This window comes from Salvia splendens, chromosome 22 (genome assembly GCF_004379255.2).
Source record: "Salvia splendens isolate huo1 chromosome 22, SspV2, whole genome shotgun sequence".
NCBI lineage: Eukaryota > Viridiplantae > Streptophyta > Magnoliopsida > Lamiales > Lamiaceae > Salvia > Salvia splendens.
This window is the reverse complement of record NC_056053.1, coordinates 13,561,492-13,577,499: the sequence shown is the minus strand read 5'-3', so window position 1 is coordinate 13,577,499 and position 16,008 is coordinate 13,561,492.

Below are 16,008 nucleotides of genomic sequence, written 5' to 3'. Positions count from 1 at the left end.
TGCTTCCTGGCCCTGGCAGCGCTTCTAAATCGCCAGGGCAAGGAAGTCTATCTCTCCAGAAGCCTCCCCAGCCGACGAAGCCTTTGACTGCCTCATCCGTGACTAAACCCTTGACCGTGAGAAATTCAGTGCCTAGACAGAGTGAGGAGATGACAGCACAACCGGATTCACCGGCAAAGAGTGAGTGAGAAGGGGTTGTTCTGTTTTTGCATGTTTTGGTTTTGTTTGTTGCGCCTTCTCCCACTTAGCTCGTTGTACGGTCTAAGTGTGAGAAGTTTGTTTTATTTTATGCACGTTGTTTGTTTGTTTGTGTTGTTTGGTTTGTTTTGTGCTGTTCATACTTCCCTATTTCCCCACTTCACTAGGATAGCTTGGGGACAAGCTTGAGTGAAGTGGGAGGGGGACGGAGTAAGTGCAGTATTTGTTTTTGTAAATAGGAGTCTTAGAGTCTCTAGGTCTAGCGTTTTTGTGTGTTGCATGAGCTAGTGAGATAATAAGGCAACATTCCCTTAGTGAGAGCGATTGAAGATAGGATACATGTCAACTTTGATGCATTTTTCCTTAATAAACTAAAAGCGGTTTGAATGAAGTAAGGATGATAGAAATGGTCTTAGATAACCTAGATGTGCAGCCCTACTATAAGAGCGAGTTATAAGCCTAAACACTTTGAGCTAACACGTAAAAATGGGTTGCCACTTGATGCTTAGGGAGTAGAGTATAAAGGAGAAAAAATGGGTTATGGAGGTATAAGCTGGACGAAGTCCAGGAACTGGTGGTATAAGCTGGACGAAGTCCAGGAAAAGGAGGTATAAGCTGGACAAAGTCCAGGGGAAAAAAATAGAACAGAAAAAGGAGGTATAAGCTGGACAAAGTCCAGGGGAAAAAGGGATATATATAGAAAAAGAAAAAAAATAGGGCAGGAATGCAATCGCAACCTGACCCAGGAAATCAATAGGGAAAAGGAGTAGTAAGAAGGAGAAACTCTCATAACCCGTCGCATCAGTGGTGTAACTTAACTTTGGAGCGTTTCGATCATAACATCTCTGGTGAGAAATGAGTGATCGAGCGAACCTAACTGTTGGGAAATCAATAGGCTATCTTGACAAAATGACAGATCGTTTAGGTAGAAGAGGGAAGGGGGAGGATTTGAAGACTGTAGACGATCAGGTAGGACTTAAGCTTGTGGGGACGGTCGCCTAAAAGTTGAAACTAGTTCATGCTTATCTGTTGTGTTTTGTTTTTGTATGTTGTTTTCTTTTGTGAGTCTGTAGTTGTCTAGGTCTAGGAGTCGGTGCTTTGTTTGTGTTTTGCTTGTAGAGTCTTTCTTGGGAACCGTGCATTGAAATTCTCCTTATTTATTTTTCTTGTCTTTTATGCTTGAGGACAAGCATGGTTTAAGTGTGAGCAGTTTGATAAGGCTAATTTCATGCATAGGTCTAGGGGATAAATTCGTGGATTTACTGGGTCTAACACACGTTTTAAGCCAGGTGTGTAGAAGAATTTCACCAGGTCCAGGAAAAGAAGAGGACAATCACATGTCCGAGCAAACTGGCGAAGAAGTGAGCATTGTGGAGGAAAATTGCAGGACGGAGGAAATCTCGGAGCTGAAGGGTAGAATAGAGATTTCTACGAAGGCTTCTAGAAGATTATGTCCGCGCCTATATAAGGAAGGAAGCATGTATTCTGAAAAAAAAAGAGAGAGAACCTTCGGGGGGTGGAGGCTTCATTAACAGTCTGTGGCTCGTAGCTCACTTTTCTTTTATACACTTGGGTTCTTTAGAGGGAAATGCTGGGGGTTTGCATTTTGGGTTCACTTTTCGCTTTCTCACATTTCAGTTGGTTTGTAACACCGTCCTGTCGAGGGCGAAGAAACAAGTTCCATTTTAATTCCTCGTATTTTGTGGATTTCACCGAGCTTCGCTGTTCGGAGCTCGGCTCTCTATTTTTTACCGAATATTTTTGTGTTTAGTGCAAGTTTAATTTTTTGTTATATCGTTGATGTTGATTTCTGATTTCACTCATGTGATATTCTGGAGTTTGAGTTAGTTTACTTGTGTTGGATGCGTTTCGCAATTGTTCACTGAATCTGTGCAGAGTAATGACTGGATCGGGTTGATCAGAGTTTGTTGGTGGTTGAATCAGAGGTTTGAATTCGGTGTTGTAGCTGAGTTGATTGGAATCGTTTGAATTCGGTGTTGATCGGAGTAGATCTGTTAGATCGGAAGATATGGAGTTGATTGAGGTTGTTGTTTGGTTCGGATCGCTTGGATCCGGAGTGGATTAAGCATCCGACGTGAATCTAAGCAGAGTTGGTTTAAATTTATGCCTAGCCTTCGTGTTTTCATTTCATTCCGTCTAGTATATGTAGATCTATGTTATTTCCGGTTTGTTGTAAGTTTCCGACGACCCAACTTTTATATTCTATTCGAATCTAGGTACGTGCTCTGTTTTCTTCATCTTCGTTTTTTATTCAGTTAAAAAAATGCATGTCGTTGTTAGTTAGAGTTTCAGTTTGTTATTTGCAGCCTTTCTGCCGTACATGCTAATTCTGGAATTATGGCCCCCACTGTTATATGCTTCCTGTCTGGTTTTATTAGGTAGCCGTTTACACGGTCTAGGAAAGGAATTTAATATCCCGTAGTCTTGATGATGTTTGGTCTCAGCATGTTTACAGTTTCCTAGGTCTAGTCGTAGTTAAACCTCAACCCAGTTTGCGTGGCAGCAGCCGCCCTTGTCCAAAGTTTCTAAATGCTTTCTTACGTGTCCATCTTCGTGGGATCGACCCCTGCTTCTCTATATTAATCCATAGTATTCGGGTTGAGGGATCTTTGAAGGGGAGTTTAGTGTGCCCAACGACAGAGCATTCCGTGTTCTCTTGAGCTCCTAGACCAAGTGATCTAGTGGATTCATAGGACTTGGTATCTCGACCTAGCATAACACCAGAAGCACGCACGAGCACTTTTACTATTCTCCTCACACTTCACGGACGTAGCCAACTACCTAGTTTCAGGAGAGCTTCCAGAAGTGCCAAACGTCACCAAGGCTCAAAGAATGAAGATCAAAAGTGAAGCAAAGTACTATTTTTGGGACGACCCATACCTTTGGAAAGTAAGAGTAGATCAAGTGATAAGAAAATGCATTCCTGACTGGGGGCAGAGGGACGTACTGACACATTGCCATTCCTTGGCATGTAGAGGACACTTCGGTCCCAAGAAAACGGCCAGAAAGATTCTGGACAGTGGATTCTACTGGCCAACTCTCAACAAAGAAGCTTATGAATTCTGTAGAAGCTGTGAACGTTGCCAACTGACCGGTGGGATCTCTGCACGGGATGAAATGCCACAGGTACCGGTTATTGTCTGTGAGCTGGTCGACATATGGGGGATGGACTTCATGGGTCCCTTTCCCTCGTCCTATGGGAACCTGTATATTTTAGTCGCAGTTGACTACGTTTCTAAGTGGGTAGAAGCCAAGGCCACGAGCACGTATGAGGCGAAAGAGGTGGCCAAGTTCCTCAAGAGCAATATTTTCAGTCGGTTTGGAGTACCAAGGGCCATCATATCCGATCAGGGAACCCACTTCTGTAACCGCACTATCGAAGCCTTGGTGAAGAAGTACGGTGTTCACCACAGATTATCTAGCCCCTACCACCCACAAGCGAATGGCCAAGCGGAGATCTCTAACCGAGAGATAAAGAAAATTCTGGAAAAAACTGTCAACCCTTCCAGGAAGGACTGGAGTGTGAGGCTAGAGGATGCTCTGTGGGCGTATCGGACAGCTTACAAAATTCCCATAGGAATGTCCCCATACCGAATCGTTTTTGGGAAGATGTGCCACTTACCAGTGGGGATCGAACATCGAGCAAACTGGGCAGTATAGCAAGTTAATATGGATGCTATGGCCTATGAGGAGGAAAGGAAGTTGTAGGAGTTAGAAGAACTTAGATTGCCATGTGGTATAAAGAGAGAACTAAATTCTGGCACGACAGAAATCTAAGGACCAAGGATCTCCATGTTGGCCAGAAAGTACCACTCTTCCATTCCAGATTGAAGCTAATGCCTGGGAAGCTCAAGTCGAAGTGGACCGGACCATATGTCATAACTGCATTCCGTTCTAATGGAGCAATGGAGATTTCAGGCAGTACTCCTAATTCTGAACCCTTTATCGTAAATAGACATAGACTGAAAGTGTTTAGGGATAATACTGATATGTGTGTAGTGGAAGAGATTCCACTACAATCACATACTTAGGTCTCGTAATGACCAGTAGGATAGGAATTTGGAGTTCCACTGGGCTAGTTTTCTTTTTGGCAAAGTTTGCATATGATGGCCAAGTAGAATTCCAATTTGCCTAGAGTAAAATGTAAATATTGTAAGTACTTGGTAGTTAATAGTTAATTTCTGCATCCAATTAGAAATTAAAATCTAAAAAAAAAATTTTGGACCTTAGATATTAATTTGGAGTACGTACTGACCACAAGAATACCAATTCGGTGAAACTCCCAATTGTAGTTAAGTGTCCTTTTTACTTTGTTTCCATTCTTGGAAAATATGGGGGGGGGGAATGTTAAGGAGGAGATTTGAAAAGGATTGGGTGAAATTTGAATTTGGTGTTTGCTGCAGCTTTGCAGGAGAGGACAGCGACTGGGAGGGCGCGTGGTGCAGAGATAGGACGGGCGACGTCCAATCAGAAGGCAGCGCTCCCATCCGTCTTCCACCTGAAGCGGCGCGACCTAGAAACCGCCTGTTGCCGGTTAAAACCCTCAACTGTTCCATTCCACTCTAAAACGCCAACTCCCATTCCCCTTCACCTCACAAACCCTTACCTGCATTCTCTATTCCAAAATACCCACCGTTATTCACAAAATCAACACCCACACTACCACCAAATTCACCAAAAACCACCGACTCAAACCATGGGGAAGAAGAATATTGCCAGAAAATAAGCCGCGGAGAAACCCCCTTCAATCCTCCAAGATGAAACCCCAAAATTACAACCGCCGGCTGAAGAGCGGCTGCCAAGCCCTAAACCTAATCCACAAGAGCCGATTCCTCAGGCTCCGGCGATGGTTCCCTTGAACGTACTGGCGGAGTTCCTCAGGCAGCAGGACCCAAATAAAGATTGGGCGGCTGCGTTGGCGGGTTTTAGCCACATCGGAGGCGGATCGAGCATGACCGGAGAAACCCCGGTAGTACCAACCCCAGAAACAAATGTTCAGCCCACGGTGCACCCACCAACCTCCATTCTGACTTCCTCAACAACCCCACCAGAAAAGAAATCTCCCTCGACGACCGCACCATCAGAATCCTCGAAACCCTCCCCAACTCACCAACAAATCGAACCAATGGATGTTGACCCCCTTTCTGCCTATTATGACTCGGACCTAGAGGAAATCGAAGGGAAGAAGAGCCGGGAGGAAGGAGATGAATCAGAGAGAACACCGGTAGCGGAACCCATTCCTCAAGAAATGGGAAGAGAGGTGAAGTAGCGGACCTCGCATCAAAGGCAGTAGGAGGAGGTGAAGAAGCTAGCACGGTAAGTGACTCAGAAGGCATAGCCCACCAACCAGGAGACAAGGTGGAAGAGAAACAGGCCGAAGATGAAGAGCCGAAGTCAGTGACTCCCCAGTCAGAAGCAGGGGAGAGTGATGCACACATCGAGGAGAAGAAGACCGAGGTACAACCGGCGGAACCAGAGCAGGTGGTACCACCAGTATTGAAACCGAAGGCAGTTAAAAGAAAATTGGGGTTGAAGGATGATCCAAAGGCAGAACGGCCAAGGACAAAGAGAGTATCGCAAAAATGCCTTGGGAAATGGACATCCAGCAAGGCAGGAGCAAACACGGCAGCAAGTGCAGTGGAGATCTCTAGTGAAGAAGAAAGGACTACTCCTACAAAACCTGGGGAGGAATCCTTGTCAGCTACCAACTTGAAAGATGCCTCGACAGCAACCGAAGTGGTCTCACCCACGCCGAGTGACCAGAGAGAGGAAACATGGCTGAGGGTCTGGACCTCGCATCGGAGTCAGTAGGTCACGCAGAGCCAGTAGATGACAGTACCCATATCCGCATGGAGACCCAGTCTACTGCCCAGAAGGAGCTTTCGACACCAACAGAGGAGAGACTGGAGGATAATGAAGACGAAGATGAGGACAGATACCGCAATGAGAGGAAAAGGAAAGGGAAAGCCCCTGTTACAAAGAAGCCAAGCAGTAAGAAGCAACGCACGGTCAACACCGACATCGTCATCACAGAGTCAGATCAGAGAGCCCCACTGCGCCGAAGTGAGCCGAGTGACAGTGAGTATACCGCTAGTGAAGAATCCGGGTCAGAAAGCGACGTCTCCCTAGAGGACGAGGAGTATGGCGAAAAGCAGCTCCCACACAACCATCGTGAGTTGATGCATCCTCTGGTGGAACGATTGAAGTACCGGCGTTGGAAAGTGGAGCTCACTGACGAGCTAATTGAAGACATGAAGCATTTCAACACCAAAAAGCTTCAGGATGCGTTTGATGACAAAGATGATGGCAGCAAGCAGATTAAGAGCGGGAAGGTACTCTATTTCCCATCACTTGATGAATTGAATGCCCGTGAGCCTTTCTTATTGCATTTGTGTGCGTTGGATTTTGACTGGTTGTTGGAGAATAAGGATCCGAGTATACCTATAAGGTTGGCAAAGGAGTTTTTCACTACCTTTAGATTCAGGGTCACTACGGATCTGGATGAAGAGTCCATAACCTTTAGGGTACTCGGGAGAAGTAAGGATGAGCTTGATCGAGTGGATGGTCAGATTGGGAATGGGTAGCTTAGAAGAGGCCATATGGCCAGAATGGAGAAGTAGGGAGAGGGGGATTCCCCAGGGCACATCGAATTTGAACCCCAGGAAGCGTGGGTGGAACTAACTCACCCAGCTGCTGGGCAGTTTTCATCTACCATATCCCGCTCCATTCATTTCACCTACTCCATCTTTCGCCTGGTCCAACTTTACCTGGACTTCAATCTGCTAGGGCGGTCAAATTCGGCCATCCTGACGTCCATGACCGAACTCTACCTCCTCTGGTGCGCCAAGCGCGGGAGGAGAGTGCATCTGGGGTTCTGGACCGCTTATCAATGCCACCTCATTGCCACACACCCTGCTAGAAATCTGTCCCTCTGCCACATATTGGGAGCCTTCGTGAGGAACAACATTACTATTTTGGAGGCCGAAGGTTTATCTCCCTTGTATATGGTGGACCCTCCTGGCCCGTTTGATACGCCTTTCTTCGTCCGCACAAATACTGTCTACATCAGAGAAGGAGCCCCGTGTTTTTACGCCATGGGTGAAGAAGCTATCCCTGCTGGACGCGTAGCAGCAGGCCAAGGCACGTAGGTTCAGGCTCAGAGGCAAGCGAACTTGGAAAGGGCGGTAGCAGAGTTAGCAGAGGAGAACAGGCAAGCCAGAGCGGAGTTGACCCATCTGACGAATGTGATGGAAAGTATTCTGAAAGAGTTAGCAAAAGGGAAGACAGTTAAGGGAGCTGGAACGAGCGGCCACGGAGGCCAGAATGATGAACCACAGGTAACCGAGAAGGAAGGAGAAGAGCCAGAGGACGAAGGTGCCGATGAACCGACAGAGTCTGAGGAGAATCAATCTGATACCGAGGAAGAGGAACCCGAGGAACCACCTGCACCCAGCCCTGCCCCGCGGAGGAGCAGAAGGAATATGTGACCACCCCACTGACCAGTTAGTTTTCTTTTTCAGTTTTAGTCTTTTTTTATTTTTTTATTTGTTGTTCTGTTATTTTAGGTAGAGTAATTTTGTGTAGTATGTGTGTTGCAAACCTCATTCACAACACTTAGCCTATTCAATAGTCTAAGTGTGAGAAGTACAGGGTTTGCTACTTTGGCGCATGTGTATGTGTTTGTTTTCTTTTCGTGTGCATGTTAACTCACACTTAACCTATTGCATAGTCTAAGTGTGAGAAGTTCTTGGCCTAAGTATGTTTTTGTAACATCCCAAAATTTTTGTAACCTTTATTTAACATATGTCGATTGGAAATTTCATTTATGAAATTTAAATTGTTGCTACGTGATTGAGTTTGATTATGTGGTATCAGAGCTTCGTTCTTTCGCTTTTGTCCGAGGGTCTTCTTTTACCTTAAGTCTAGATTAGTGAACTCTTATTGACTAGAAGTGTCACGAAGGCTCAACATCCAAAGCATCACGCTCAACCAAGGAAAGTGAGGTATGTTCTAAATTGTGGATGAAATATGAGAAGGATGTACAAAATTGATGATATGATGAGGATGTTTTGGGCAAAAGGATGCATGAGCATGTAATTACGTGATGATGTGATGTTATCTTCATGTTGAAATTCGTGAATAAATGATGTGATGACATAAAGCAGTTGAATGCGAGCATGATTGGCATGATAATCTAAACCCGTGTTATATATGTGAATACGATGTTGTGATAGTATGATTATGTGCAGTATGAGCATGATTGACAAGATGATCTAAGCACGTGTTGTATGTTGATTATGTATTTGTTATGGTGTGATTATATGGAGCATGAGCAAGATTAGTATGATGACTAAGTATGTGTTATATGTGTGAAAGTACTACGACGTGAGCATGTGAACATAGGATGATGGAGTGATTTACATGAAGGATGAAGGTTGATGAGTTGTTTTGAGTATGTTGAATTTTTTTTTTAGAAAAAAAATAATTTAAAAATATTGTTTCAAACATATATGTGAAGTGCATGAGTGTTTTGTTTGGAATACAAATGTGATATGAGTTTTGAAAGATTTGCATGGTTTGATATGTAGAAAAAAAAAGAAAAAGGATTTTGTGGTTGATGTTTTGTAATATAAATGACTAGTAGTTCTAGTGGAGTTTGATTGAAAAAAAAATGTTTATGTTGTGGAAAGTTGTTGAAAAATTTTTTTAAAAGAAAAAAAATATATCTTTGAACTTTAAATGAAAACATGTTAGTCCTTTCTTTTGGAAAAATTTATTTGATCAATGGAAGATGTTGTGTTTATGAATTGTTCAAATAAAAAATTAATTACCTTTTCGTTTGGAAAATTGAGCCATGGAAGTGTGATGTTATGTATGTTATGAGGTGCGAAGTATGACGCGTTATTCTATGGAGTGTTTTATACGAGTGATGAAAGTTGATGCGAAAGTACGTTTTAGTTTGAGTCAAAACTTTTACTTTAAAATTGAGATGTGGGAAATATTTTTTTGGGAAGGTGTGAAAGTGTAAAGAAATTTTGTTTCAAAAGTTTTGAATATAATTGTGAAGTTCGAAAGTGTTTTGCTATGGAATGTGAAAATGTTGTGTGTTTATCCTGAGGTTTGAATGACGTAAATCGTGGTAGATGATGATCTATGAGATGGCGAATTGTGTTGTGAACGTAGAGTACCTAAAATATAAGCCAAGTTGACCGCGCGAATCATAGTCCTAAATTGAAAACTTAACTATTGCTTCTCTGAGCAACGAATCGTACGAGAACATGAAAGTTGAGGCAAACCCTTAAGTCAAGGTGCGAGACAAGAAGAGCTGAAGCTAAGTGATATTTTCATGCAAAGACGAGCGGACATACTCGCGATTTAAATTAGTATAGTGTAATCTTGCGTGAGTGGCAACACAATGGATATGATCTTCATACCCTGCTAAGGAGCACGAGGATGACAACAATACCCTACGAGGATAATCTTTATGACATGCAGAGAACTTTATGAAGATATGGACTCCGACTATCATTATTAGTGGCATTGACACGAAGAATCTCAGCGTGGAATCCACAGTTCTTAGAGCGATGTTACCAGTCTCGGCTTGCGAAAGATGAACGAGGTGGTGCAACTTTAATAGCTATAACAAACTAATTTAATCAACAGTTCTTACTTGGATTCTAAAAAGTTATTTTTTTCAGGACCTTTCAAATAATCGTGAGCCTTTGTCTATTTAACAGCTTGTTTCATTCACCCCTTGCAAGTGATGCATATTATTTCTTTTCCTCCATTGAGTCATAGCTCACTTTCAATTCTTGGAAAGTGGTGTTGCCTTCATAACTTTGGACAATTGGATTGATTGTAGTCTTCTTTGACTTATTATTTATACGAAAAATATTTTGACTTTGTGAGCCTTTGCTATTGAACTTCATTCCTAAGGCTGCTTGCAGTTATGTCCTTCAATATAGGCACGTTTCACAGACATGTTTTCTATGGGATATTCTTCTTTGAACTTTTGTTCAGCTTTTCATTTTGTAACCATGTCTATGAGAGGATGTGCCTGCATATGTTTTCTTTATGTGCAGGTTTAGCGGGATGTTGAGGTGGATGTTGAGTTGGCCTAGGAACTTTGGGTGCGTTGTGTCTTCATACATAGACATCACCCTTGACTCTCTTTAAACCTTATTTCCGCTGCTATATTTTTGAACTATGCCTCAAGACCTTATTCCATTTCGTACTGTGTTTGAACAGGTTTAATTGTGTTAGGCTTTAATCTAATGTTTATCTTGTTTCTCTAAAATGGTTTCTTGTGAACTAAACCCAAATGTTTCCTTATGGGAGTTAATTGTTTTTTTTTTTATTTCTCCGCTGCTTATGTTGAAAAATCATTTTGTCTTAAGTTGTTGCTAATTAAAAATAAATTTATAACATTAAGTTCTTTAAACTAAAAATTTGTTGTCTAAACCTTTAATGAACTAAAATATTATTCCTTTAAGCTAATTAAGCTTTCATAAACTGTTATCCTTGTATGTCGTCGTTATTGTTGTCCCTTGGTCACGATCGCCTCGTTTGTAGTACCCCTAGTATCGGCGGTCGTGACAGTTTTGTTCTTGTTTTGTTAATGCGTCTGTATGTCGGCCATACTAACCATTCCCATTTTCCACTTCACAGCCATGTCTGAGGGCAGACACTTGTAAAGTGGGAGGGGGGAGACAATGGCTAGTATGACATGTATATATGTGTGGTTTGTGTTAACTGTATGTGCTAGTGTTTGTTTAGGTCTAGGATTTGTATAAATATGTTTATGATTGGGCTTAAAACTCAACTGCCTCGAACTGACGACGAAGGGAATTGAGGGAGATAAGGCATGCTGGACAATGGAAACCACCCCTCCTAGTATCTCCTAGTCAGTATAGATGATGCAAGTATGAGAGAAAAACCCATCCTTAGAGCCAGATACAAAAGCCCTCTTAAATGGTGAGTTATAAGCATAAGTGGAACCACTTTCCACCAATTTAGAAAAGAAAATAGTGGCTGTCACATGATGCCTAGGGTAAGGTGACCGCGTGTAGCAAGTCCTGAAGGCAGTAGGAACCCCCCCCCCCTCCATTAAAAAAAACCCATCCCTCAGAACCCCTCTTTCTAGTCAAATCTATACCCAGATGTAACCCACTAGCCACTGGGACTGTGTGTGCGCCAGGCATAAGGCAAGAAGGTGACTGGCCAGGAGGACATACAGGAAAAAACCAACTGGAGAAAGAAGTCGAGGGGCAAGGAGAAAATCGACCAGGAAAAATCCCAGGTCCAAAAAAATAAGAAGGAATAAGGGTGGCAAAGACACATAAAAAAATATTGAAGAAAAATGGTCGGAAACACTTGACCACAAAAAGAAGGAAGAAGGAATAAGGGTGGCGAAGCCACAAAGAAGCTACTGACCAGTTGAAGTCCAATATCATGAAACGTCCAGCCAAAAAGAAGCAACAGCCAAGAGCCCAAATGCACACAGTTCCCCCACATCAAAATAAAGTAGTAGTTTTTGAACCTTAGAGCCTTAGGAACATCCACCCCAAACACTATGAACCAATAGCTCCATTACAAGCCTCAAAGCCCTTTAGGAGCCGCATGTGAGATCTGAGTCCGAAGCATCTGTGGTTCATCATTTTGAGAGAAGACAGTCTTAACATCCCCATTGAGGAATGAGTGACTGAGCGAATCTGGTATTTGGCTGAGAGTTTGGGTGATCTTGACGAGCAGATATACTGATTGAGAAGGAAAAGGGAGGCGACAGAAGTTCAAGGTTGTCTAAGGCCGGATTGCACCTGATCCCAAAGGGAGGGATGGTTGAAAATATAGCCCGATCAATGTGTTTAAGTGCTTGTGTGTCTGTTTATATGTGTTTGTTCGTCGTGTATGTGTTTTTCTTTGCGTCAAAGTTTAGAGTCTAATTTAGGATAGAGTCGGTCAGGGGTGTAACCAGGCTAGAATTTGATTTATTTCTTTTTGTTTGTTCTTCACGCGTGAGGACAAGCATGTGGTAAGTGTGAGCAGTTTGATAAGTCGCATTCCATGAACTTATGTTATCATGCATGTCATATTGTTCCTTTTTATCGTTTCCCTTAAATTACCCATCCCATCATTCATCGACATAAGGAAAAACATGCCATAATATTTCTCAACGTGTCACACATAATCATGTCATAGGATACTTTCCCAAATCATACATGCATCATATAGTTCATCAAACTTAGCAACAAGTGATGTTTTCACATAACAACAAAACTGGCAGAACTGCGCGGTTGGTTTGTAAAAATCACCAAAAATTCATCCGACCTTATATGAAGCTAAATTTTGGTCACAACACAGTAGACACATTCAAGTTAATTCAGTTAAAGTTTCACACTCAAATCATGGCATTTGGTCAGTCAAAACATTTTTACAACTCTCTGGTCGGAACATAAAAATTCTGGCAGCATTGCGCAGTTCATTTGAAAAATTCACCATAAATTAATCCGATGTCCAATGAGACTGAACTTTTTACACGACTCAAAAGACACTTCAAATGTTCATTTAGTTTAAGAATCACATTAAACGGAGGTCATTTGGTTGGTCAAACAGAATACGAAACTTTCTGGGACGAGAACACAAGTTTCTGGCAGAATTGCGCAGTCAACTTCAAACATTTATTAAAAATCCATTTTTCAACAAAAAGGGCTGAAGTTCACACGAGACACAGAAAACACCTTGAAATTTACTCAGTAAAATGTTTACATCAAAATTCGATCGTTTGATAGGTCAATTACACATCAGAAACTACTGTTCGAACGTCACCGATTTCAGGCTCACAAATTCGAAATTAGGGTTTCTTCCTCAATCATCCAAATACAATTTTGCATGCTTATAACACAAAATCATGCTCAAAAAGGTTCTCATAATCATGTTTGCACATAAACTCACATCATTCACCGAAGATTCAAATCAAACTTCACATAAACTCAATCAAAATCGCATAATTATCAAAGTTCTCATGCAAACACACTTTCCCACCGATTAATTTTGCGATCTATCATTCCTACACTCACTATATGCATGTAGGATTCAAGAACAAGGATTATATGAAAAGATTGAGGGAAAGTGAATCAAGTATACCTTTCTTGATGAAAACGAATCGGTAGAAACAAGAATTGATGCGATTCGTCGAAGACTCTTGAAAATTAACTTCAACGGATGCAAGAACAAGGATTGAATGGATGATTTTTGGAGAGAATGTGTGTGGGAGAGGAGAGGCGTGTGAGAGAGAGAGGGAGAGAGGAGAGTGGCGAAAATTTTGAGGGAATGGGGGCTAGGGTTTAGTTTAGGTGATTATATAGTACTAGGTTTAATCCCACAAAATTAATTAATTATGGAGGAATAAAATAAAGGCCAATAATTAAAATCCCACAATTAAAAAGACGGCATAACTTTTGAAATTTATGGCTGGGAATTAACAAGGAATTATTTGGTATTTACTTGGAGAGAAATAGATCCACAATTTAGGAAATAAAACAATGAATATTCCATAAACAAGGGAACAAAATAAATTAAATCTCCAAGTAGGAAAAATAATGAGGGGGCTGAAAATTCAAGGAGTGTGCACAAGAAAATTATTTAAATCCTTAATTAAATAGAATAGGATTTAAATTTGGTAGTTTCTTTATAGGAAAAGACTCTCATAAATTAGGTAACAATTATAATCTCCTCTACAAAATAGAGGGGGGCCGAAAATTGGCTTAATTAGCCACAAGGAATAATTCAACTCTTAATTTAATTTGTGTGAAGAAATAAAATGTGACATGATTTAATTGGATTTAATTAAAAAGAAGGGAATCAATAAGGCACCAATTAAATCAAGGAAAAATAATTCATCCTCCTATTAAATAGGGGATTTTTTGAAAACTCCAAAAGAATAGGTTAGAGTTCGGATTCCATGTTATACAAATTAGGGATAATTTGGTTTGGATTTAATTTGGATAAATATCCCAAAATAATTAATTAAATCCAAGAAATGTAATACTATTTCCAAAAATTAAGAAGGGCCGAAAATTCCAATGAATTGGCTTGGAAAAATATATGCATGATCCTATTAAATTATTTTCCCACATTAGAAAATATAAAAAAATCAACCACTTCATTCCACATCACCCACGACAATTATTTCACATAATTCACTTAATCGCATAGAAACAAAAGTTTCATAATTGAAATTTCAAATCAACTTATTAAATAAACATCACAAATTTTTGGGACTCTAATTTAGGATAGAGTCGGTCAGGGGTGTAACCAGGCTAGAATTTGACTTATTTCTTTTTGTTTGTTCTTCACGCGTGAGGACAAGCATGTGGTAAGTGTGAGCAGTTTGATAAGTTGCATTGTAGGCCTTGATTACTGGTCAGTATAACGCGCTTAATTGGATTATATCTGCAAAATAGTTGCTAAAGTATGCAGGAAAAGGGTACCAGTCAGTACGAAGGGGTCGGATAACTCAGGTGAAAAGAGCGCCAGAAGGGCGCAATACTGACTAGGATGCATGCCAAAAAGGCTCGAGATGGAGAAGAAGGATTGCTGGGAAGGATCAACCACAAACAAGGGCAAAAGAGTCATTTCACGAAGAGAGTCTACCCTAAAAAGCAAGGGCAGGCCTCCCTATAAAAGGAAGCCACTTAGAGAGAAAAAAAGGGATCAAAAATCGACATTCACACTTAGCTAGAGTATTCTTTCTCAGTAGATCAGTTCCTTCAGCATAATCCAAGATCTTCTCATTCCTCGCCACAGCCATGGTCACTTGAAGTTCCATCAGTCCGCCGGAGATTCGCCTTCCATCGTTCTAGCCAGTTTATTCCGTAGTCGTAGCAGTTTCATCGCCCGGAGTGGCAAAACAATCTTTATTCGCTTTCCTAGTTAATCTTTACTTGTTTCCTTACGTTGGATCTGTTGCATTTTCGGCACTTGTTAGCTTTTGAAGTATTTTGTTGTGATCTAAACGTTTTATGCAATGAAGTTGTTTTTATGCATCTCTTTCGGTTTGAATCTGCTTCATTCTGCCTAGGTAGCTTAGATCTAGTTGTTGCGGTAATTTCTAAGTGTTGAAAGCATGATTTCATTTGGAGTTGCTCGATCTGTGATTGTTAGTTAAGTAGCTGTTTAGATTTAGTTTCTGAAGTGATTAAGTGCGAAATCTGAGCTTACGTTATTCTGCCACCTTGCATGTCGTCCAGTATATGTAGTTCTTGATTTCACTCGTTTAATCTTCGAATTTTAGTGTGTTAAATCGTAGATCTGAATTGTGAAGCTGTTGATCTGTAATCTCATCTATGGAATCTGAGTTTGTTAGATTTGTGTTCATACAAGTTGAAGAAGACAACATCCACATCCAAGTTTGGGACCACTTTTGTTTTTTAGTTACTTTTTGCTTTTGTCCTTTACTTTTCTGCTAGTACCCTACAGATCTGACAGTGCAGCCACCCAACCACCACTTATTCTTTGATATTCCGTTTAGCCTTTTATAGTAACTATCTACTTTCCACATGTCCCTAAAACACTGTGTCCCCCACTCTCACATACACAGCTACATGTCGATCACTTTTACACCACCCAGTCAGTAGAGTACCACATTTAATTCCTGTCTAGGTAGAATCTCAACCCAAGCATGGTAGCTAACCAAACCCTTCCAGTCTATCACCACAATTACCCAAAGCGCATCCATCTCGGTGGGATTCAACCCTTACCTCCACTATACTAGCCAGTAGAAGTGGGTTG